Below are 26,087 nucleotides of genomic sequence, written 5' to 3'. Positions count from 1 at the left end.
GAGGGTGGCTACACTAAGGGACAGATTTATCAATATTTCTCGCAACGCAGTAAGACAATTTGCTGCGCTTCACAGTTTGAAAAGGAGATGGCAGGAATGCGCCATATTTACCAATATATGGGCCAGTCTAGCTCTCTTGCTGTGCTGAGCGCCAATGCAGGCACCCTTGTGCCATGGTGCAAGGGGGCCTGCATTGCAGGCAGGATTGTTTTTGTGCAGGAAGGGACTCCTTCCTGCACAAAAGCAATCTTTGTAGGATATTTCCTCTTTCTAAGTGTGCTACAGAATGCAACATGCTTAGAACGTGGAAACAACAAGGAGAAATAAAGATACTTCATCTCGTTGCACCTCCCCCGGGAAGGCGTATCATTATGACATATCCCAGGTTTATCAGTCTTGGTAAATCTGGAATTGCGGCAAAATTAATGGATGGATGCATAGGAACACCCACGCTCCACCCATGGAACCCCGTCCCAGGGTAGAGTGTGCAAGGCTGCGGCTTGCACTGCCTTGCGTTTCTCCAGATTTGCCAAGCAACGCAGTGGCACGCTAGGTGGCCTTGAGTTGCTTGGTTAAATCCGACTTGCGTGACGCAAGGGCAACACAACACAATGATAAATCTGGCCCTGAATGTGAACCAGTAGGTGACACATCACTGGATTCTATGCATACACTTTAAGGTGGATGCTTTGTAACAACGTTTGTCTGCATTGAGTTTGTCTCTGAGAAAGATGTAGATTGGCTGGTGAGAAAAGAGGGGGCTCGCCTCTTGAGCTCTTGCTGTCTTCAGAGGAAACGTTCCATGGTTGCCTCTTTGATCCTGGTTTTCATGAAAAACAGTATATGAGATGTGCAAACATATTTCTTCTTACAAGGTTAACCAAACATAAGGCACCTTCGATTAATAGAATTACATTATATTTATCACTAGCAGCCCGTCCCGACGTTGTCCGGGAGCAATTAGGCTTCAGGGCCCCCGCCCGCCCCGATGTTGTCCGTGGGTCCCCCGGAGCCTTCCTCCATATATTGCAGTATTATACCTCTATGTTTAGTTTGTACGCTTTTGTAACCTGCACACGTAACTTTTTCCTCCTGTAATGCACCGTTTGGCTCACTTTTTTAATGCTCCGTTTGCTTCCTCTTGCTACCTGCACACGTCACTTTTTCCTCCTATATCTCTATGTTTACTTTCTACGCTTTTGTAACCTGCACACGTAACTTTTTCCTCCTGTAATGCACCGTTTGGCTCACTTTTGTAATGCTCCGTTTGCTTCCTCTTGCTCACGATGTACGCTTTTGTAACCTGCACACGTAACTTTTTCCTCCTGTAATGCACCGTTTGGCTCACTTTTGTAATGCTCCGTTTGCTTCCTCTTGCTCACGATTTTCATTTTTGCTTCATTTTTCCGCCGCTCACCGCTCCTAAATAAATAAATAAATAACCTACCTCATCCGCCGCTCACTGCTCCTCCCCGCCTGTCCGCCGCTCCTCACCGCCTGTCCGCCGCTCCTCGCCGCTCCTCACCGCTCCTCCCCGCGCCATGTCCGCCGGTCCTCCTCGCACTCCTGGACGCCGCTCCTCCCCGCGCTCCTCACATCGGGCACGCACGTCGCGGCCGGCGCTTCTTCCAATGGAGTACTTTTTTTCCGGTAAATTTTTTAAATAACGTATATTTATTAAGTTTATATAGCCTATGTCCATCTGCACACTCTGACGATTACAACGATGTATCCGGTGTGTGGATTGGCGCTGTGGTTCCCGAGTTTACCCACCTCAAAGGTTCAAAGTTCTTCCTTTATAATAGTAGTATAGATATACATTGTGTGTTGGCAATACATAGCCAGTGACATTGCCATACTGCAGGCATTCTCCAAATGCCATCTAGCGCACATATGCACCTAGGGCATGTGTGCCCTTTACATGTGCACATTTTATTTTGTGTGGTGCTTCAAGGGGCCCTAGGTCGGGCACCCTTGGTTTTGCATTACCTAATTTGCAATTACCAATTAGGTCATCGCAAATTAGCTATTGCAAAACCATTCGCACCTATGGGCCTTTAGGCCAATAGGAACGAATGGAGTAATATTACCTCATAGCGATTACTTATTTACCGAATCACTATTTGGTAATATTAAAGAATCACTAAATCTTTGGTGGTTCCTTACATACATAGCATTTTGCCATTACCAAAAAGCGATTCAGTAAAAATCGGTATTTGGTAATCGCAAAATGCTTTTTTAGGTCTCGCCTGTCGATGCGCATGCGCATCGAGCTTGCGAGACTATGGGGGCTTAACCACTCTTTACCTAACTTGCAAGGAATCGTGGCGATTCCTTGCAGTGCCCGTGACTTTTAAGCTAAATGCGCATGCGCTTAAAAGCGCGTGCACATGCCCCCAGCCGCCTGCCTGCCCCTGCTGCTTTCACACCCTCTCGCCGTCTGTTCCCCCTGCTGCGTCATCAAAGGCTTTCACGGCCGGCCGGCCGTGCTTTCAGTTTCACTGCCGGCCGGCCGTTTAAAGTGCACTTCAAAGGCCGCTCTCCCCGCTCCGCCCCCTCCCCTGCCCGCCGTGTCGCATTTCTCCTCCTCCCTCCCCTTCTCTGCCTTCCCTCCGTCTTGTATTTTCCCTCTGCTCTTTCCTTTATTCTTTTTCTCTTTCCTTTCAGATTCCGTTTCTTTCCTTCCCTAGTTTGTTTCTTTTTTCCTGTTCCATTTTAAACCTATTTAACAATTCTTCCCTTACTCATCGTTTGTTCGATCCGTGTGACTTTGCCGACTTACACCTCCCCTCCCTACTTTCTGCCCTGGCCCCTCCCCCTCTCCTTGAGGTGAGCTCGGCATCACCCTCGCTCATAGCCTCGAATCCATCGCCCTGCTTCCAGTATGCACACCCCGAGCACGTCCTTCGAAACACATTTCCATTCTGTCCATTCCTATGCATCATTCATTTATCACGCAGACACCTCTCTGATCCGTTTCAAAGCCAAACTGCAACTTTCTTGCATTTCAGTTCTAAATGATTTTGTAACGCAGGGCTGCATACCTAAACTGAATCTGTAGTTCTACAGAATTATGTCGTGCACACTAATTATCTTATTTAGATGAACATTTCTTTTAATACATTCTTTTAACTGCCAAATGTCATGGGGATTTCACAGAAGAATACAACACAGTATGTTTTGCAGCATGTCCAAGTGCAAAGCAAAGATGCACTGTCGTCATGCCCCCCTAATCCGAAACCCGCTCCGCCCCCTCCCCTGCCCGCCGTGTCGCATTTCTCCTCCCCCCTCCCCTTCTCTGCCTTCCCTCCGTCTTGTATTTTCCCTCTGCTCTTTCCTTTATTCTTTTTCTCTTTCCTTTCAGATTCCGTTTCTTTCCTTCCCTAGTTTGTTTCTTTTTTCCTGTTCCATTTTAAACCTATTTAACAATTCTTCCCTTACTCATCGTTTGTTCGATCCGTGTGACTTTGCCGACTTACACCTCCCCTCCCTACTTTCTGCCCTGGCCCCTCCCCCTCTCCTTGAAGTGAGCTCGGCATCACCCTCGCTCATAGCCTCGAATCCATCGCCCTGCTTCCAGTATGCACACCCCGAGCACGTCCTTCGAAACACATTTCCATTCTGTCCATTCCTATGCATCATTCATTTATCACGCAGACACCTCTCTGATCCGTTTCAAAGCCAAACTGCAACTTTCTTGCATTTCAGTTCTAAATGATTTTGTAACGCAGGGCTGCATACCTAAACTGAATCTGTAGTTCTACAGAATTATGTCGTGCACACTAATTATCTTATTTAGATGAACATTTCTTTTAATACATTCTTTTAACTGCCAAATGTCATGGGGATTTCACAGAAGAATACAACACAGTATGTTTTGCAGCATGTCCAAATGCAAAGCAAAGATGCACTGTCGTCATGCCCCCCTAATCCGAAACCCGCTCCGCCCCCTCCCCTGCCCGCCGTGTCGCATTTCTCCTCCCCCCTCCCCTTCTCTGCCTTCCCTCCATCTTGTATTTTCCCTCTGCTCTTTCCTTTATTCTTTTTCTCTTTCCTTTCAGATTCCGTTTCTTTCCTTCCCTAGTTTGTTTCTTTTTTCCTGTTCCATTTTAAACCTATTTAACAATTCTTCCCTTACTCATCGTTTGTTCGATCCGTGTGACTTTGCCGACTTACACCTCCCCTCCCTACTTTCTGCCATGGCCCCTCCCCCTATCCTTGATGTGAGCTCGGCATCACCCTCGCTCATAGCCTCGAATCCATCGCCCTGCTTCCAGTATGCACACCCCGAGCACGTCCTTCGAAACACATTTCCATTCTGTCCATTCCTATGCATCATTCATTTATCACGCAGACACCTCTCTGTTCCGTTTCAAAGCCAAACTGCACCTTTCTTGCATTTCAGTTCTAAATGATTTTGTAACGCAGGGCTGCATACCTAAACTGAATCTGTAGTTCTACAGAATTATGTCGTGCACACTAATTATCTTATTTAGATGAACATTTCTTTCAATACATTCTTTTAACTGCCAAATGTCATGGGGATTTCACAGAAAAATACAACACAGTATGTTTTGCAGCATGTCCAAGTGCAAAGCAAAGATGCACTGTCGTCATGCCCCCCTAATCCGAAATTGCATTAATAACTTACTTTAGCACATTAAAAAAAAAAGGCACCACCACCGCATCCACCACCACATCCACCACACCCACATCCACCGCATCCACCACCACCACATCCACCACCACCACATCCACCACCACATCCAACACATCCACCACCACTTCCACCACCACCGCATGCACCACCACCACCGCATCCACCACCACCACATCCACCACCACCACCACATCCACCACCACCACCGCATCCACCACCACCACCGCATTCACCACCACCACATCCACCACCACCCCCACATCCACCACCTCATCCACCACCGCATCCACCACCACATCCACCACACCCACCATCACTTCCACCACCACATCCACCACCACTTTCACCACATCCACCACTACCACCACATCCACCACCACATCCACCACCACCACCACATCCACCCCCACATCCACCACCATCACCACCACATCCACCATCACCACCACCACATCCACCACCACCATATCCCCTAGATCCACCACCACCACATCTATATGTGTGTGTGTGTGTGTGTGTGTGTAGGTGCAAATGCAATGTTCTTGAATTTTCGTCACAATAAAATACACTGAACATAATCTTCACAAAAGTTATTTACAAACGTTTAAGCTATTGCCATTATAAATTACAATACATTTTATTTCAGTATTTATTATTTACAAAATTAAAAGCCATTGTTATTTGTAATATCAATACATCTAAGTCACGTAAATACAACACACATTGCATTACAAATGATATAGGTGTCACATTTGCGAAAGTTAAAACTATTGACATTGTAACTGACAAAGCTATTAATTTTGCTATTTTCAAAACCAACGCCACTCAACCACGCAACGCCACTCACCCACGCAACGCTACTCATCCACGCAACGCCACTCATCCATTTGCAAAACGAAAAATGTAAAACTCTTCTATTGCGAGACCTATTGCATTTTCAATGCTTGTTTATACATGAGGCCCTGTATCTCTTTTGCCTGTGAATAGGAGTGTCTGAGTGCTGGGAAGTATGCTGTATCTCCTTAAGGTCTCTACCCACTTTTTTTTTTATCTTTCTAGGGGCTCCTTCAGTGACACATGTAGCTTGTGAATTCTGGTGATGTCACTTGTGGTGATTGCAGTTACAGCGCTGTCACTTCCCGTGATGTCATTTCTTGTGAAGTCACAAGAGTGAGGGAAAATGTATGGTTCAGTCTAGGCTAACTGCACACCTAACTAAAGTCTGGAAATTCATCTGTGAAAGTGCTTGAAATGTTAGTAAGATTACAGCGCTGCATCATAGCTTGGTGGCATATTCCCTTTCTATGAGTTATAGGTCCAAGCTAAAGGGGAGAAAATATGTCAAGGATGAGGACAAAGAACATCAATATAGGTCTCTGGAGAAGGGTATGGGATGGGATTGGCGTACCAGGTGCATTGACAGTGACTTCTACTATAATACTGAAATTAAAATATCGCGGTCAGCATATCGGCTACCTGAATATTATGAGGTTATTTATATGTAGGGAAGTAGAGTTTCCTTAACTCAACATAAATGTACCTTGATATGCAAAGTACATCGATGTGGAGTTAAGAATTCTATACACTTACCTAAAATCTCCAAATTCTGGTACTCAATGTTTTGGCCACGTTATTTTGGCAGGCCTGTATTTTTGTCGTAGATATTCTGACATACATCTGATTTTTGGTGTTTCCGGCACTTGCACTACTCATGCCCCTCCATAGGTATTATGGGGCAGATTTACAAGAAAGTGACGCATCTGTAAAGATACGTCACTATCCCTGTGCCACCATTAGAAACCCTTGCGCCACTATGGATGTGCTGTATTTACAATACGGCTCACCATGGCGCAAGGATTGTCAGATGCATCAGAAATTCTGACGCACCTGTTGACGTAAAAGTCACTCATTGCTGGAGTCGTGTCGCAAGTACGACACAACTCCAGCAATGCAGGGGAGGCCTATCCTCATTGTGTTGCGTCACTTGAAGCAAGCGTAAGAATTTGACGCAGTGGCGTCCTAGAAGTGGCGCAGTGAAATCTTGTAGATTACACTGCTTCACTTCTACGAGGCTTTTTTGCGTTGGAACTTCAGGTATAATGTGACGCAGGGCTTTACAACGTCCCCTAGATGTGTCACGTGGTAAATGGGCCGCATTTTTGCGCCGCTGTTGCGTCACAAAAAGTGACGCAACAGCGGCGCGAAAATGACTCAAGGGGCTTGTAAATCTACCCCTATATATGCAGATGGGGTTGGGGGAGGGGGCAGTATCACTGTTTAACATCGAGCACTGAGTCCTCTTCCAAAGTCCCTGATTGAAAAACATGACAAGGAGCGGGGAGACGCAGACGGATGGCCTTAGAAACGCCAACATTAATCAGGAAGACGGCCAAGCTAATCCCATCGTCTCGGTATTGAAAAGCAGTAAATACAAAAATTACAGGAAGGTATTGATTCAAACGGAAAAAAAAAGAAAACGCAAGAGATGGATGGGACAGGCTGGGCTCCTAACTTAAAGAACCGCCTGATGTGTTCCAAACATGATCTCCTCTGCACGCGCTGTCCTCGCGGGGAGAGAGGTCTCTGCTCACCTGGGGTGATACAGTACCACTTCTTACAGCTGACGGGTCCACTTCCCGCTCATTCCCAGCGGGATTTTCATTCAAAAAATGTCCTGTTTTCCAAAATCAATGCTGTGCACCTATTATTCTTTAAACAGCAGACGAGCTGTGAGTAACCAGTTCCCATTCATGCTATAAGTATTGTAGGCATCTATGGTGTTTGAACTGAAGCACCATAGCGTGTCAATTGTTACTTTTTTATTGCTTCCCTGCATCACCTTCAATGAAGGTCATTGACTACATATTAACCAGTGAGAAATACATTGGACTGTTTCATCCCACAGTGAGCCAAGGACAGTTTAATTGTTATGTTAATGACTTGCTTTTGTATAGCGCTTGCTTTCTCATCATAGCAGATTAATAGAGTTGAAAACAGATGTTTATTAACCAATCCAATGGCACTCATGTTATAGGCTTCACAAGGATAAATAGCATAATCTTCTTCTTTGTACACTTGTGAACCCAAGCGAAGCGCACACACAGACTCCTGCACCATATGCATCAATGAACCAACTTATCCAGCTAGCCGGTAAACTGTTAGGGTCTTGATCAATCCACAGTAAAAGGGAAGGTTGGTCGCACTCAAAAGGCGTATAACAAAGACGGTTCTGGCAGGACAGCATTGGTGCCACAAATGAATACCCACCTGTGCCCCACCAAAGTCATGGTTCTGCGGCTCATTTTGGAACCTCAGGAGTAGCGGGATCACTCCTAGTGGACCCTGTGGTCAATCAAATGTGGCGCCCCAACCGCCGCATTGTCAATGAGTTTAATGCATCCGGAGCGGTCCACTTTATTTAGGACAAGTTATGGTAGTCCCCGTAGAAACCTACCTGCAGCCATTAATTTATTACTCTTTAGAAATATACTCCCACTTTGGGGGGTTTGTCTCTGAAAAGCAAATATTAAGGCTGAGCAGTGCACAACAACATGGAAGCTCGCTCAGCATTTAACTATGATGAACCAAAGTATTACGTTTTTTTACACCTAGCCTGCAGGGAAGGTGGGGATGTTATTTTATGTTATGTTGATTTATTTAGCACAATATTCACCCAAGAGGATATCCATGTGCCTGGGTAGGTGTGTAGTCCCCAAGGTGCTTATACGAAGAGCCGGGTCTTCAGCTTCTTGTAGAAGTCAAGGAGTGAGGAGGAGGCTCTGATGTGTTGAGGGAGGTCGTTCCATGTCTTGGGTGCGATGGATGTAGGATAATGAGTGACCTTCAGTTTTTCTCTTGCGGATTCGGGTTTGTGTGCGAGTGAGAGTGAGGCAGAGCGTAGGTGTCTGGTGAGTTGGGGAAAGTGTATGCTGTGATCGGGTGTTGTGTAGGGCTTTGTATGTGTGCATGAGAAGTTTGAATTGGCTGCAATTGTAAATTGGGAGCTATTGAATCTTCCTGTGGCGCAATGTGATGTGGATTCTGCATGGGAAGTTTACTATGAGTCTTGGGGCAGTGTCCTTGATGGTCTGGAGTCTGTGTAGGATATGTTTGGAGATTCCAGCATAGTGTTGTCATAGTACAGCCTGCTGGTGATGAGTGCTTGAGTGACGGTCCATATGGTGTTCTGAGGCAACCATTTGAAGATCTTTCGCAGCATACATAGAATGTGGAAGAAAGAGGTGCACACTGTGTTGATTTGAGTCGTCATGTTGAGCTTGTCTTCTAGGATGATTCCTAGGTTTCTTGCATGGTCTGTGGGTGTGGGTCCTGGCTCTGACGGCCAAAAGGTGGAGTCCCAACAGGAGGTCTTCTTTGTGAAGACAAGTGCTTCTGTCTTGTCATTCTTGAGGACTAGGCAGTTGGATCACATCCAGTCTGCAACCATGTTCATGTAGTTGGTGAATTGGTACTGGTGGTGGTTGTCTTGTCCGTCAGGGAGAGAATGAGTTGGATGTCATCGGTGTAGGAGATGACAGTGATGTCTTATGATCTAATGTTGTGGGCGAGCTGTGTCATGTATATGTTGAAAAGAGTGGGGCTGAGGAACAATCCTTGTGGAACTCTGCATGTTAACTTCTTGGTCTCAGATGTGAAGGGTGGCAGCCTGACCCTTTGGATTCTTCTTGTGAAGAAGGAACAGAGCCATTTGAGAGGGGATCCGTGTATGCCAATCTCATGGAGTCTTCTCTACTGCTGAGGGTATTGTGGTAGACGGTGTTAAACTTTGAAATGGTCAAGAGGGATGAGAGCCGCTGTTTCTCCTCAGTCCAGGATGATTGTAATATCATCAGGGGCTGCTATGAGTGCTGTGTCGTCACTGTGGGTCTTTCTGAATCCTGATTTGGTGTTGTATAGAAGATGGTGGATTGTGTGTTGCTTGTTGATGATCTTCGTAATCACTTTGGGTGGATAGGGGAGCAGGGAGTGGGTCAGAAGTTGATCAGTTGATTCGGGTTGACTGTGGGCTTCTTGAGGAGGAAATGGATTTCTGTAAGTTTCCACCTATCTGGTAAAGTGGTGGATATGATAGAGGTGTTGATGATGTGGGTCAGGTCGTGCTGATTGGTGATTTTCCCAGGTTGTAGATGTGATGGTTGCCCCACGTTGTTTCTGGTGAAGGTTGTCCATTGGTTGGTAGTGGGTAGGTTAGCATTGAGTTCTGTGGGGTTGGATTGGTGTGCGAAGTCGCTATATATATTTGCGATTCTACTGTGGAAGACGTTAGATGGGTTGTTGCAGATTTGTTGGAGGCAGCAATGTTGTTGACAGTGGCTGAGTGTGAGGTGAAATCCTTGAAGATCGAGAAGATCTCCTTGCAGCGAATGGAACTTCCTTCGATGCGGTCCACTAGTATGTTTGTCTTGGTATCTCTTATTTGCTGGTGACAATGTCTGAGTGCAGCTTTGTATGTAGTTCTGTTGGTGGTGTTGTGGTTGGCTCTCCATTTCCTTTCTAGCTCTATACAGTGTTGTTTGGTGTCTCAAAGGTCTTTTGTATACCAGCTGGACAGTTTGTTTGAACTACTATTCTTGCTGGGTTTGGTGTGTGGGAGGGAGTCCACGTAGTTCTTGATCAAGTTATGGAAGTTGTTGATGTCCTTGTCGAGGTTGTCTGTGGGGCTAGGTTAATCCATGCTGAGGGCGATGAGCCAGTCTGCTTCTGTGGTTTTGCCCCAGTTGCAGCTTGAAATACAGAACCTGGTAGGGGTGTTGACATGAGGTATATTGATTTGGAAGTGGATGATGGGGTGGTTGTTCCATGTGAGTGGTCTGGTGGAGTTGCATTTGATGCTGATGATTGTGGTGACAAAGGGGTTCATTGTGTGTCCTGCAGTGTGTGTTAGTTCTGAGACGAGCTGGCTTTCGAGGAGTGCTGGGCAGCAGGGGTCATTGCAGTCTTCCAGGTGAAAGTTGAGGTCACTGAGGAGAATGTAGGTTCTGGAGTTGATGGTGAGTGAGTGACGACGTTGGTGATGAGGTTGGCAAATGTGGCTTGTGATTCAGGTGGTTAGTTGGCAAGCGTTTCATTCAGGGTGATGTTTTGGGAGATTTACAGCTTCAAGTGCAGGTGGTCCATGAATAGAATGGCATTCTCTGTGGATGTTGTGCATTTGATGGATTTCTTCTAAGTGATGGAGAGTCCTCCTCCTGGTTTGTGAAGGTGGTCCTGTCGGGCGATCCTTGTAGCACACTGGGATTGCTGTTGCGATGTCGGGAGTCGATGAGGGGTTGAACCAGGTCTCTGTGATGCAAAGGATGTCGGGTGTGCTGCTGCTCAGCAGGTCTCATACTTTGGTTGTGTGCTTGCTGAGTAATCATATGGATCATGTGTTGAGAAGCATGAATATGAGTGGATGTTGACGTGCTGGTTTGCTGTGGGACCTGGAGTGTGGTGTAGGGTGAGGGTGTAGGAGTTGTTGCTGGTTGTGTGGCATGTGTATTCGGAGGAAGGGTTAAGGCCATCATTGGTATTTCGGCGGGGGGTGTAGGTAAGTGGCTGCTGGAGAATCATCAGTGGGTGTAGGTGAAAGCACCTTCTGTGGTGTATGGCAAAGCAGCAGATCAGGGAATGGCTTCGGGGGTTAAATTGACATAATGAGTGCTGCAGAGTACCGCTGGGTGGTGATTGGACCAGGGTTCTTAGCACTGGGCGTAGTCCAGGTGTGGACAGGCACAGACTGGATTGCCTTTGTAGCTGCAATTAAGCAGGTCCTGGGTAGGAGGAGGAGTGCAGGGTGTTGTGATGTCATTTCCTGTGGTGATGGGAAATGAAGTCCTCTTGCTTGGCGTTTTCTTTTAAAGGCGATTTTGGTGGGAAAACCAGTAATGTCACTTCCAGTCTAATTTCAATATTGTGCAGGTGATCCTCCGATAGGAGAGATGAGGACAATGTCTCTGCCGAAATGATGGTCTGGAGGGCCGCTCATCAAACAATACATCATTCTTTAAGTGTTCAGACACTTCAGTTTCTGTAAGCCCTGCACTTTGATAACATGCCAAGTGAAACGCTAGTCTCTAAAGGCGATGAGCAGATATTATTAAAGAGGTATTATAGCTGAACAAAGTGAAAAACTAATAATGATCTAGATCCTTCAGTTAAAAAAGATACAAATGTAATTTTGTTTAAAGCCCTCCTTCAGAAGCATCGTACCCTAACAATTGTGCAACATTGACTGACACTGCACAGCACAGAGTGCAGATGCCGCTATGTATGGAACTTTTGTAAAAAGTTAGAAAATGACTCACAACCTGATCTAGAGGAGGGCCAAATTGAAAAGTCTGCAGAAAGAAAACAGATTCTCCCTCTGATCTTCCAACGCCTGCCTTATGACAAGACTATTAGGTGGTATCGACCAACCAGAAGGAACAAAAGCTGAAAGTGGCCAGTTTAGAAGGTAGCAGGGAGGTGCTCTCAAAATATAATGCGGATTTTCCTGGAGCTCTGAAAATCCTTTCCCTGTTCCTGGCTTACAGAGACCACTCCAGCTTTGCCAGTGACTCTGTCAGTGTTTGGACTGTAGTCTTCTTAACATAGGAATGAACGAGTCTTTTCGATTGATTGGTCCTCCTTCATGTCCTCAGCTGTCCACTCAGTGAAAGATGGAATCGTGCAGAAATATGATGTTAATGTAAATATTGTATCTTTAACAGGCGCTGCGTAAATCACCTAGCATCATAAAGAGACCAGAAACGTTGGCATTCACAATGTATCCACCTTTGGGGCACAATTACATATGCCTTGTTTGGTGGTGTCTTTCGGCCAGCAGTTGCTGATGGATTTCCCCACATCGGTATTCTCCCCAAGGTGGCTGCTTCTATGGCAGATACAGCCATTTTAATAGAGTAATGTCTCCTAGCTTGTTATAGAACTGTGTTGTGCCAGATTTCCCAGCCCTACCTTTGTGCGAATAATTCTGTCAAACTGTTTGATGGGCAATGTAGTTCTTTCACTCTAAATCAAGCCTTCCATTGTTAGATAGAGGAATGACCAAAACCAAAAGGAACCCTGCAGTTTAGAGTCTGTATTGATGAAGAATGACAATCCCCTTCATCTGAAACAATCTATCAGACAAAAGGCTGCTATAACAGACCCCTGTGCTGACAAAAATACTGAGATCACCAAGGCGATCAAGGAGAATCTGGTGGTTCATGGTATCGGAGCCAGTGGAAAGATCCAGGAGAAATAATGCTGCTGGAAGGTTGACATCTGCACATCTACATAATTCATCCAAGGTATAAACCATCACTACTTCAGTGCTGTAAATGGTCAACAAAGGCAATACGTTGATAGAAAGTGTCCTCTCCGACAGCTAAGCCAAATAAGGCAGCTGCGAGAGTGGCAAGAGTTTGATCACCTGTGAGTGTCCAGGGTAGGTTTCTTCAATGGAGGACTTACAACAGCAGCTTGAAAGCTGTGTGGAACCAAACCAGAGGATAATGTGTGATTAATGGCGGACATTGACACTAGAGGGTTGGTATATACCAGCTCTTACTATCTGAGCTCTAATAGAAAGTTGCTTGAGCCACATAGTACATCACTTTGGTACTATTTTTGGGAACTATGCTTGCACTTAGCAAACGGTTTGACATCTATCTCTTTGCTCTACTTTCAAAATGTATCTTTTCTTCTCCAGCTTACATTCTACAAAGATTTATTTCACTCTTTCTGTATTGCCTCAGTTATGTGTTACTTGACTTTGCTGGACTGGATCCACTGTGACACATAATTACTACTAATTACCTCATATTGGTAATCCTGTATGTAGTATTACCACCCAACTAATATAATGGGAGCCATAATGGTAGGCTTATAGCTCATTTACAATGTGGATGGTTGGTGCTCCCACATGGCTACATTTGTGCTTCCACCTTCGATTTTATTGGTGGAGAAGGCCCTGGTTTTCCATTGGTGGCACCTCAGTTGTCTCTGCTTTCAGGAATCTTTGACCTGGAGGTTCAAATATGATGGGGACGCAGTATGTCAGTGGTAGAAGTCCCACCTTATATGGGGAATGAGGCTACCACCACGGATTTTTCCTTCCAAGGATCCGGGAACGAACATGTAAAAAATGTCCTTGCCACTCAAGGAGAAATCTCCTGCTGCATCTGGGACATTTTTCTTTTCTCTTTCAGCAACAACCTCTGCTGAACATTTTCAGCTTGTTTCTAGTAAGGGTTGCCTAACAAATCATCATTAGAGTTTCAATACAAGTTGAAAATGGAGTAAACATGAATGTGCCCCTACCAGACATGTTCTCCCACATATGGATCAGTAAAGCTGTGTAGAAGGTATGGCCTCTGGAAAAATGAGCCCATTAAGTATAAGCCAGCCTTACTTTCCTTTCACAAACTGGATAGTTACTCTACAATGTGAAGGAGGAACCTTCCTATACCATACCCTCTGACCAAGACAGACAAGAGGACTAATCCGTCTCAAAGTAGGACCTGTTTGCATTTCCAGAACAAAGCCCAGCAATGCAGAACACCACTACTGTCCCAAATACACAGACCTGTGTAGAAGCACATAATTATACCCACTTTGAAGCCAAAAACCATGATACACATGTAACATGCTTTATAACAAGCAATATGTAGACTGATGCCACCATTTCTACCTGCAATATGCTTCTCTTGTATGACTTCTCATTAACCACGATAGACAACGGACCTTCGTCCCTATGTCATTGAAATAAATATACCTTGGAATGGTCAAGAACTGTTTACCTTATGGCAAATTATACAAATGATCAAAGAATGGGACCCATGCCTTGTGGGTTCTATGTTTTGAATGGTCTCGCGCAGACTGGAATCGCGCTTGTAGGGCCGTATCTTTGTGTGTTTGTTTGCAGTAGTAACGCTGCTTTTAAAACTGTTTTATTTATTTCATCTGCACTTTCACCCGCGCCGCACGCTCCCCGCTCTGACCCCGGTCCACCGCAGCTGAGGTTGTTTGAGTGGAGGGCAGACCGGGCGAAGCGAGACCCACCCCCTGGCACCGCCTACCTCACAGCACATAAGGACAGAAGCTGCACAAGACGCGAGAGAGCAGACTGGAATCGCGCTTGTAGGGCCGTATCTTTGTGTGTTTGTTTGCAGTAGTGACGCTGCTTTTAAAACTGTTTATTTTATTTTATCTGCAATTTCACCCGCGCCGCACGCTCCCCGCTCCAACCCTGGTCCACCGCAGCTGAGGCTGTTTGAGTTGAGGGCGGACCGGGTGAAGCGAGACCCACCCCCTGGCACCGCCTACCTCACAGCACATAAGGACAGAAGCTGCACAAGACGCGAGAGAGCAGACTGGAATCGCGCTTGTAGGGCCGTATCTTTGTGTGTTTGTTTGCAGTAGTAACGCTGCTTTTAAAACTGTTTATTTTATTTTATCTGCACTTTCACCCGCGCCCCACGCTCCCCACTCCGACCCCGGTCCACCGCAGCTGAGGCTGTTTGAGTGGAGGGCGGACCGGGCGAAGCGAGACCCACCCCCTGACACCTCCAATTGGTACATATGCAGCCCTTGGCAAGACCGCGCAGCGGGCGCGCCGACGGCGCGCCAAAGGTGCGCCAAAGGCAAGCCCGTCTGCGCCCGTCCGCGCCCAGACGGGGCCAGGGGCCAGCCATGCTGCCTGTAGGATTACATATCCCCGTGATGACCTTATTAGATACAACGTAGGTCAAGGTCGCCCGCCTAAGGACATCTGCAATCGGGCCAATAATCAGGGAATCCTAGTTGATGGCACCTCCTTCCCGGAACCTACGATACCAATTAATTCTACAAGAACAAACTCCTCCATACAAACCGAGCATAGCTTCCATCCCCTAGCCATTCTCTATCTCAACACCCGTTCCCTTGTGAAACATCAGCAAGATATCTTTCTCCTGCTGGCTGCAGACACACCTGATATCCTCTTTCTAACCGAGACCTGTTTGACACCCGACTCTGCCCCTGACATACTGGCAGCACTTCCATCGGATTATTACATTCTACACGCTGATCGTCCGCCGGGTAAACCTGGTGGGGGGGTTGCAGCCATTATTCGTTCTAACCTTAAATTAAATGCTCTCACCTGCCATAACCTCCCGGACGGGGAGAATCTGGTGTTAAAACTCGCTCTTGCCCACGTAACCATCGCCTGCGTGCTCGTGTATAGACCCCCAAACCATATGCCATCCTTTCCCCTTGCGCTAAGCGAGCAAATCGCAAACCTGGCTATGGACCTTGCTAGGGTTCTCCTTTAAGGTGACCTCAACATTGGTTCAATGACCCCCTTGAAGGCCCGCATTCTAGCGAACTGACAGAGCTTCTCATGAAATTAAATTTTACTCAGCAGGTCCCCCTGCCAACCCATTGTAAAGGCCATATTCTGGATCAAGTCTGGACCAACTCTTTGTTGGTCACGACCCCGGCAACATTCCCCTGCCTTTGGTCCGATCACTTTCTACTCAAATTTAATCTTGTCTATTCTACCACCAAGACAGTTGCCACAATGGTTGGCGGCTGGGCTAGGAAATGGAATGCATTAGATAAGATGGAATTCTTGCAGACACTTACCAACACTATTCCGCCCTGTCACTCTGATATTAATAGACACGAAGCCAACCTCTCTGGCTGGCTGCAAGCAGCCACTGACGCACATGCCCCTTATAAGAAAGTTAAATTGGCGCGACGAGCAGACGCCCAGAGATGGTTTTCGACTGAGCTGAAAGCGAAGAAATTGGCCTTACGCCAAATCGAGTGACAATGGCACTGTAGTTACACCCCTGACTTAAAGAGTAGATTCACTACTGCCCGGAAGGAATATATGAAGGATATCCTTTCCACTAAAGCTGCTTATTTCTCCTCACGTATCCTCAATTCTACTAATAATTTGAAGGACATTTTTTCTATATTGAATGAACTAACCAATTTAGATAGTGTCCGCCCTAGGATGACCCCTACCCAAACCCTCTGTGACTCACTTAATAATTACTTCATCGAAAAAATCTCGGACATCAAAGCCAGTATTTCGGAATCTCCCAATTCTACCATTCTCGTCACTGCTACTGTCATAAATAATGATACTCTTAGCAGCTTCCCTCCTATCACCCCAGAGCTACTTCAAGAGCTCCTCGTTAAAGTTAAATCCAGTGCCCCTTCAGATAGCTGTCCCCCCATATTCTAAAAGACTGCTTCTCTGTCTTCCCTGAAATCGCCTGTACCCACCTGAATGACTCTTTATCATCGGGGCAAGTCCCATTAGCATTTAAGGAAGCAACAGTGGTACCGCTTCTGAAGAAACCTGGGGCTGATCCAACATGCAAGGCAAACTACCGCCCTATCTCCTTACTTCCTTTTTTAGCAAAGGTGATGGAGGCCCATGTAGCCAGATGCCTGTCCAACTTTCTGGAGGAGTCAAACTACCTCGAGCCCCACCAGGCAGGGTTCCGGCCTGCGCACTCGACGGAGGCTGTCGTACTCACTGTACTGGATACACTGCGCGACTGCGCAGATAACAGCTCCCCTCAGGCCCTGGTGCTCCTGGATCTCTCAGGTGCATTCGACACGGTCGATCATACCATCTTGATCGACCGTGTCATTCAGGCCGGTATCCGGGGCACAGCGGTCAGCTGGTTAAAATCTTTTTGGGAGAATAGATCTCAGGCAGTTCGCCTTGGAACCCTGGTTTCCCCTAAACAGACAATCACTTGAGGTGTCCCACAGGGCTCCTCCCTGTCCCCCCACTTGTTTAATCTATACATTTTGCCCTTAATCCAGTCCCTTAGAGAAAGACAAGTGACGGTTTTCAATTACGCAGATGATCTGCAATTGCTCTTTACGATTGATAATACTGAAATTTCAATTACCAGCTTTCAGTCTACCATGAGTTTCATCCAAGCTTGGATGGACCAAAATCATCTTAAATTGAACCCGGGTAAGACTGAGCTGGTACTCACAGGGGACAGTGTCAAACATTGGGGCCCACACTATTGGCCGTCAGACATGGGGCCATCTCCGACTCCCTCTACATCGGCAAAGACACTTGGAGTCACCTTAAACAGTGATCTCTCACTGAAATCACAAGTGGGCCAGGTGGTCTACAAGTATTTTTTTCAACTCAGGAAAATAAGGAAGGTACGCCCCCTCCTTACACCGGAGGCCATTACCCAGGTGGTGATAGCTACGGTTCTATCTCACCTGGATCATGCTAACTCTATATATCTTGCAAACACAACAGTGATGGACAGAATGTGGATCAATGTCACACATTCACCCCAGTCCAAAGATCTGGGCCCAAATCCATCGTTTTTCCACTCCACACCACCCTGGGTTAGACAATGGCGATATGCAAATCAGCGCTGACCCTGTGCCCCATGGGAACAGTCCAGTCCGAACTACAAAAGCCATGTCCTTCCCAGAACGGAATCAAGCATCCGAGGACCGTCCCGGTTTCGAGGTAACACCTCTCATCAGCCCGGCTAGCTTGACTCCAGTGGTGTGGAGTGCCTGGGACTCACGTCTGAGCATCCCCAGTACACTTAGAGCGGTAATTGCAAACACAACAGTGATGGACAGAATGTGGATCAATGTCACACATTCACCCCAGTCCAAAGATCTGGGCCCAAATCCATCGTTTTTCCACTCCACACCACCCTGGGTTAGACAATGGCGATATGCAAATCAGCGCTGACCCTGTGCCCCATGGGAACAGTCCAGTCCGAACTACAAAAGCCATGTCCTTCCCAGAACGGAATCAAGCATCCGAGGACCGGCCCGGTTTCGAGGTAACACCTCTCATCAGCCCGGCTAGCTTGACTCCAGTGGTGTGGAGTGCCTGGGACTCACGTCTGAGCATCCCCAGTACACTTAGAGCGGTAATTGCAAACACAACAGTGATGGACAGAATGTGGATCAATGTCACACATTCACCCCAGTCCAAAGATCTGGGCCCAAATCCATCGTTTTTCCACTCCACACCACCCTGGGTTAGACAATGGCGATATGCAAATCAGCGCTGACCCTGTGCCCCATGGGAACAGTCCAGTCCGAACTACAAAAGCCATGTCCTTCCCAGAACGGAATCAAGCATCCGAGGACCGGCCCGGTTTCGAGGTAACACCTCTCATCAGCCCGGCTAGCTTGACTCCAGTGGTGTGGAGTGCCTGGGACTCACGTCTGAGCATCCCCAGTACACTTAGAGCGGTAATTGCAAACACAACAGTGATGGACATAACTCACTGGAGTCAAGCTAGCCGGGCTGATGAGAGGTGTTACCTCGAAACCGGGCCGGTCCTCGGATGCTTGATTCCGTTCTGGGAAGGACATGGCTTTTGTAGTTCGGACTGGACTGTTCCCATGGGGCACAGGGTCAGCGCTGATTTTCATATCGCCATTGTCTAACCCAGGGTGGTGTGGAGTGGAAAAACGATGGATTTGGGCCCAGATCTTTGGACTGGGGTGAATGTGTGACATTGATCCACATTCTGTCCATCACTGTTGTGTTTGCAATTACCGCTCTAAGTGTACTGGGGATGCTCAGACGTGAGTCCCAGGCACTCCACACCACTGGAGTCAAGCTAGCCGGGCTGATGAGAGGTGTTACCTCGAAACCGGGCCGGTCCTCGGATGCTTGATTCCGTTCTGGGAAGGACATGGCTTTTGTAGTTCGGACTGGACTGTTCCCATGGGGCACAGGGTCAGCGCTGATTTGCATATCGCCATTGTCTAACCCAGGGTGGTGTGGAGTGGAAAAACGATGGATTTGGGCCCAGATCTTTGGACTGGGGTGAATGTGTGACATTGATCCACATTCTGTCCATCACTGTTGTGTTTGCAATTACCGCTCTAAGTGTACTGGGGATGCTCAGACGTGAGTCCCAGGCACTCCACACCACTGGAGTCAAGCTAGCCGGGCTGATGAGAGGTGTTACCTCGAAACCGGGCCGGTTCTCGGATGCTTGATTCCGTTCTGGGAAGGACATGGCTTTTGTAGTTCGGACTGGACTGTTCCCTTGGGGCACAGGGTCAGCGCTGATTTGCATATCGCCATTGTCTAACCCAGGGTGGTGTGGAGTGGAAAAACAATGGATTTGGGCCCAGATCTTTGGACTGGGGTGAATGTGTGACATTGATCCACATTCTGTCCATCACTGTTGTGTTTGTAATTACAACTCTATATATCTTGGCATACCTCTTTACCTACTGAAGCGACTACAGATGGTCCAGAACTATGCAGCCAGATTGATCTTGAGTCAACCTAGATGGCAATCTGCCACTCCACTACTTATGAAACTTCACTGGCTCCCCATGTCCCAGCGCTGTATCTTTAAAACAGGTTGCATGATCTTTAAATCCCTACACTGTAAAAGCACCAAATTTATTGATAAACTGATAACTAGGCACACCCCTACCCGCAATCTGCGCTCAGCCCATCTCTCACTTTTGCATACCCCCCCCTCAAACGGAAGCGTATAGGTGGCTGTCGATTTGCGACACTTGCCCCTCGCCTCTGGAACTCCTTTCCTCTTGAGATCCGAATCTGCCCGGACCTTATGAAATTCAGAAGAGCACTTAAGACCTGGCTCTATAAGCAAGCCTACCACTGAATTCAAGTATAAAACTAAAAGCCCTTTCAAATCTGTTTCTTGTCTTTTCTACAGCGCCATGAAACCAATCGGTGGGAGTGCGCTCTACAAGTCTTTTAAACATAAACATAAACAATGGTCGTTATAGCATTGTTTCTGAGGTCGGACGCAAATTTTGGAACTAAGGTTCTTTCATTTTTTTCAGTGATCTGAAGAGGTAGTCGCCTAGCACTTGATGTACATCAGAAAGACAGTCTTTATTTGTTTGTAACTAACACGTTTATTCCAGTTAAGAAGGTTTCTGTGCTTTTTGCACATTAGCCTCTGGGCTCCCCGGTCTGCTCTGGCTTACGTCGTTTGAACAGAGGGAACGCAGAATATTTTCAGACTACTGCGCAGTCTAGTCTTTTTGACACTGAGGGCTACATAAGAGGTTTCCTGGCGCATACATGCAGTGCTTAACAGGTTGCTCCACTCTCTTAAAACGGAAATACTTCCAATGCTTTTACATTTGTTTTTAGAAACTTGAATAGTTTGCTAAACATTTAATTGCTTGCTAAAACTGTATTTGCTTGCTAAAAGTTGAATTGGTTACTTTCCACATTACTTGCACATAGCCACTTTTCCTGGCTCTACCACAGTTGTTCAATCACAGTTTCCCTGCCCTCACTGATTTCTGCTCTTTTTGCTCATAAGCCTGTGGGCTCCCCAGTGACCCCATTAGAGTAGAGCACTAGGATTTTGAACCATTATTTTCAGATAAGTCTCCACTCTTTCTCCTTTTAATCATATGGGAGCCATCCTATTAAATTTGTTTTTTGGACTACCCGACCTGTTTTAGCATTCACCCTCCTTACTTTACATCTACACTTTCCCAAGTCCCAGACCTCACCAAACGGCAAGGAACAAAAGATCTCCGCTAAAGAGCCCCTCATTGGGTGCCCGTCGGGTATTGCAGCGCCGACCTGATGGGGAGCAGACCCAATGATGAAGCATGACACCTTATTATTATTATTATTATGCGTTCTTATATAGCGCTCGATTACCCGGAGGCATCTCGGCGCTTGCCTTGGGAACCCATCCTGGCTTTTTTTCCCTGTGAGATACCCATACTGGGCATCCCCAAGGTGAAAGCCAGGCATCCCGCCGCGGGGGGGCCGTAGTGGAGATTAAGCAAGCTAATGCCCAGAGCTGCAGAGTGTGAACCCGTGATTCGAGTAGGCACCAAAACGAGAATTATCGAGTCCGTGGATATTTGGGCTCAAGACTCTGCCGCGTCAGGAATTGAACCCTGGTCCCGGGTCTGACCTCTGCTTCAGGGTCTGCCTCCTCTAACCAGTGAGCCACACTTCTCCACACCTAGCTGGCTGGGTGTGAGGGCCCTAGTTCCGAAGTGAGGAATCCCCCTCCCTACTCTTTACTATAGGATTACATTATCCTACATGTACCTCTCTCCACCAGAATCCTTGTTGACCCACTTAGGAACTGCATACCATTTCTTGTTTAATTTTAAATGCAGCCCATTTCCTTAAAAGAAAACGGGATGCGTGTAACAAGAAAAAATGAGAATTTGCAGTTTAATTTGCAGTCTGTGAGACAACTGCCTGCTCTTAAAATATATATATTTTTTTAATTCTCAAAGGGGTCCACAAGGAACCCCTTCCCCTTTGCGAATGGGTTACCACTCGTTTTAAACTGTTGGTAATGTATTACTGTTTTGTGACCGGAATTTGGTCGCAAAACATTATTACAAACCATTCTGATTCAGTATTTGGAAGGGAGGCCCTTTCAAAATATCAAATTGGTATATGGTGGAAACTCAAATTGTTGATTCGGTAACAAGTTACTGAATTATAATTTACCTTTTATACTTTGTAAAAAGTTTTTTTGCAGTCAATTCTGAGAATTGGCCCATTTACTACTACAAAAAAGCTTTGTACATCTAGCCCTTAGACCGGTATTTACGTAAAGGAAGAACACTGTTGATGCCCTGACACATCCTTGTTGCATCCCAATTTCAATTGAGATACAGTCTGTCAGTTCACCCTGGCTACCCCTCTTACCTATGCATAGTTCTCAGTGTGCAGCCGTATAAGTATAGACAAGATGTTACTGGGAATCCCCATTTGTCCCAAATACTGACCATAGTTTTGAAGGTTTCAGGTCAAAGATCCACGTCAAAGATACCACCATTTTCCAATAACGTATTTTAAATTTTGCTCGACTGCGTTTACATTTGCCTTTAAATCAGCCTGTTAGAGTGATAAGATATTATTATCCTCAATCCATTCTTGCAGCCTGCCAAGCACTTGTCAACACAACCTTTTCTTCATGGCTTCCTAAGAGTCTAATTACATGGATTTCCCTCTGGTCTTTTTTTTATAAATTAGGATTATCTCTGCCCCTTTCCTTGTAGTTGGTATAGATCAGCTTACCAAGAAGGGATTTGAGAAGTAGTTTATGTATGGTGCCCAAACGTGTAATTTGGCTATAAAAATATCCTGCAGCATCCTGTTGGGGCAGGGAGCTTTACCCCACCTTGAGTAGCTTGAATAATATATTTGAGATTGTTTTTTAATGGATCTACAGGAAACAAAAGTTAAATTAGGTCTGTCCTCTTTCGTGTATGTACACAACTCAGAAAAATGCTCAAAACATGACTGTGGCTGAATATGGAAATCAATGCTTGTTATACTACTGCGGCTTCCATGGGCGGCTATATGCCAAAAAGCCTTGTTGCCTTTAGGCTTGGCTGTTATAAGCAAGTCCTGCATCTGTTCTCATGCCACTATCTCTTAGCTTTTGCATATTCAGAGTTGTTAAATTACCAAATCCTGGTTTTTACTTCTAGTGGAACAGCAATCCTGGTTTTTACTTCTGGTGGCACAGATTAAATCAGATTTAGCTTCTCTGCATTTTTTTTACTTTACCATGTAACATTCCTATTGTTACTAAGATTAGTGTTAGTTGTGTCCATGAAATGACTACTTAAGGAGGCAACTAGATTTTGGGTGTATATTAGCAATAATTTCCAGGCTCTTCCCAGTAGGAGAGGATATCAGCATGTTACAGGGCCACAACAAATTCTTTGTATGAGCCTAGCCTCGCTGGTGATTGTTACATGTGGAATTTTTGATTGTCCGATTAATATACGAGATGGACAATTCCTGACTTGCCACTGGTGCTAGTGCGCTGCATAATTAAAGATATCTTCCTAGTTAAAGCATTATGGTCACTACCCTTATGTTGTAATGCTTCCATATCGATCAGACACCTCCAGAGTTGGTGCTCGTGCAGTATATAATCAATCATGCTGCTTTGGATAGTCCTATTAAAAGTATGGTGTCCCGCAGGATCTGACCAGTGTGACCAAAACATTTTCTAACTCAAGGCCTATGGTTAAAACCGTCGTCTGTGCAGACATGGAACGTTTTTTATGGAGGGCAAATCTAATCTGGGAATTTATTTATTTATTAATTTATAAAGTTTTGTATAGCGCAAACATGGATTCTCCTTATCTCATCTACCATTTCCATATCTCCCGCCTTCCTCTGCCTTGTACTGGACCAGCAAGTGCTTGCTGGGACTTGTCATCTCCCAAATCCGCCAACCAGATCGTCCCTTGTATACAGCGCACCACAAGCCGAAGGCTTCTGTTCTCCTGCATGATAAGTGTTAGCATTACCCTCAGCTTCCCAGCGATAAAAGGATGAGTGACTCCTCCTCGGCTCGAACCTGTGCAACACAACATTTGCAAAAGCAGGGAATACCAATTTATAGTTTAGGGCACGCCAGAGCTCAGCTAAGACTCTCGTTGGACAATTAACCCCTTGATGGGAGTGATGTTGTTAAATTTACTCGGTACTCTGAAGTAAGTAGATTTACTCAATGAAACGCCTGAGCAATATACTTTAACCATGCCCTGTGCCCTAGGCACCCGCTAAAAAAGTCACGAGAGATCAAAGGTCAAAGGGTTACTGTTTTTTAAGGAATTACTTATCCCTCGGGTCAGCTTCGATTTAATAAGTTTTCTGTGAAGTAAAGTGATCACCTGCTGTTTTTAAATGAAAAAGAGGGACAGAACTGCGTGTATGTTTGTTTTGTGAATACGGAACAGCACAAAACAAAAACCGTAAATGTATATTTAGTCCAGATGTGTGTTTTCAAATGTATTATTTAGAGTGTGAACTAACCGACATATTTGTATGAATTGACAGGATAAATCTGTACAATGCAAAACAAAAAGTTGTAATGCAATTTAAAAAAATCTACATTCTAAAAGACATACATAACAAGCAACAACAAGCATTGCCAAAGCCAATAGATCTGAGGAAGGGGTACCCAACCTGTTACCGACTGTAAACAGTCGCTAACACAGCTATCGCCTATTAGCAAGCCAGGCGAAGCGATAAAAAAACTTGCGCTAAGCGCGATTATCGGTAGAATCTAACGCCTGCTCAGACCACTTCTTAACCTGTATATCCAATGGGAGGTGGATATTCAGGTTAAGTCCCCATTAGCTATGATGCCTGAATATCGCTGGATTTCCAGAGATATTCACGCATTGAGCCGCTATCGCCGGATATTTTAACGCTTTGGAGATAAACATTGTTAATAGCACGTTATCTCTGCGATAATATCCGGCGATAGCCGACGATAAAAAAAAATTTGCTAAGCACATCTAGCGATAATTATTGCTATTTGTTGCTAATATGCCCCACAGTGTTCCTAGGGCTGGTGCAAACCCACATATGTACGAGGAACAACGCAGAATTAAAAATCAGGCAGGCTGTTTTCAGCTGCCGGACGGTCTTTCACTGAAGACAACAACCCATTTCAGAAGGGGAATTGATCAACCTGTAAGTGGGTGCAGTGAGCGATTGCATTTGCCTGCAGGAAGGATACCTAGCACGTCCCTGGGAAACCCGTGCCGGCTCCATAAAGGGCAGCCTCGGACTCGCGCTAACTGCGCGCCACCTGTATTCCGCACAGTCAGTGCTCCTCTCAAAGGCTTCTATGCTTTTAATTTTTCTGTGAGCTGAATCTGTAATATGACATGGCGCAAAGGCAAAGGTTTCCTCATTTAAATGAGGTCATGATCAGAGCTTAATTTGTGCCGGTGTTTGCCGGTGCTTAGCGTCGGCACTTATTTGTAAACACTGGCACTTATTTATGGCAGTCTACCACATGATGGTGTTGTCTGTATGTTTTTGAGGGGAGCTAATGAGCAACAAATTGAATATACTGTTAGGTGACCTGGAATAGTAAAAAAATCTCACTTTTGTGACGGTTGCTATTTATCAGTGCTGGCAGGGATAGTGGATAGTGTAGAAATACCTTGGGCTCTGGCACTTACATTTTTACAAATTAAGTACTGGGCCATGTCCCTGCGCAAATAAGGACACGCTCTTTGGAATCACATTGGTGCACTTTTAGCGTTGGACCAATCTATTTTACAGAAGGGGCTACACAAGCACCTGTGGATGCTTTTGTAATATCACAGTTCAGTGAGTGCAAAATCACCCCCTGCAAATGCCCAATGTGTCCTCAGTGCTCAATGTAAATTACATCCTCCGATTTGTCTCATAACATTTGGTGGGCCTTCCTTCATGCTCAGCTGAGTCTGCAAATTTGTAGTAACTAGCATATAGGACATGTCTGAAATCTTTTTTTCATCAATTTAAAATAAGTTTTACTTGCTTTTCGGACTGCCCTCTCTCCATCAGAACTTCTGCAATGCTTATCAGGCCTCCATTTGCAATGAAAAAAAAATTAAAGAACACTAAACACAAAAGTTTTGCAAAAAC

General features: G+C 45.8%; 1 protein-coding gene across 1 annotated transcript in view; it reads left to right on the top strand.

Annotated features, from left to right (window-relative positions):
- Positions 1 to 26,087, top strand: part of LOC144754754 (heparan-alpha-glucosaminide N-acetyltransferase-like) — a 1,466,120-nt gene that overhangs the window by 1,130,052 nt on the left and 309,981 nt on the right. The window lies entirely within an intron of this gene.

Source organism: Lissotriton helveticus, chromosome 5_1 (genome assembly GCF_964261635.1).
Source record: "Lissotriton helveticus chromosome 5_1, aLisHel1.1, whole genome shotgun sequence".
Classification (NCBI taxonomy): domain Eukaryota; kingdom Metazoa; phylum Chordata; class Amphibia; order Caudata; family Salamandridae; genus Lissotriton; species Lissotriton helveticus.
This window is presented reverse-complemented; position numbering and strand designations above follow the sequence as displayed.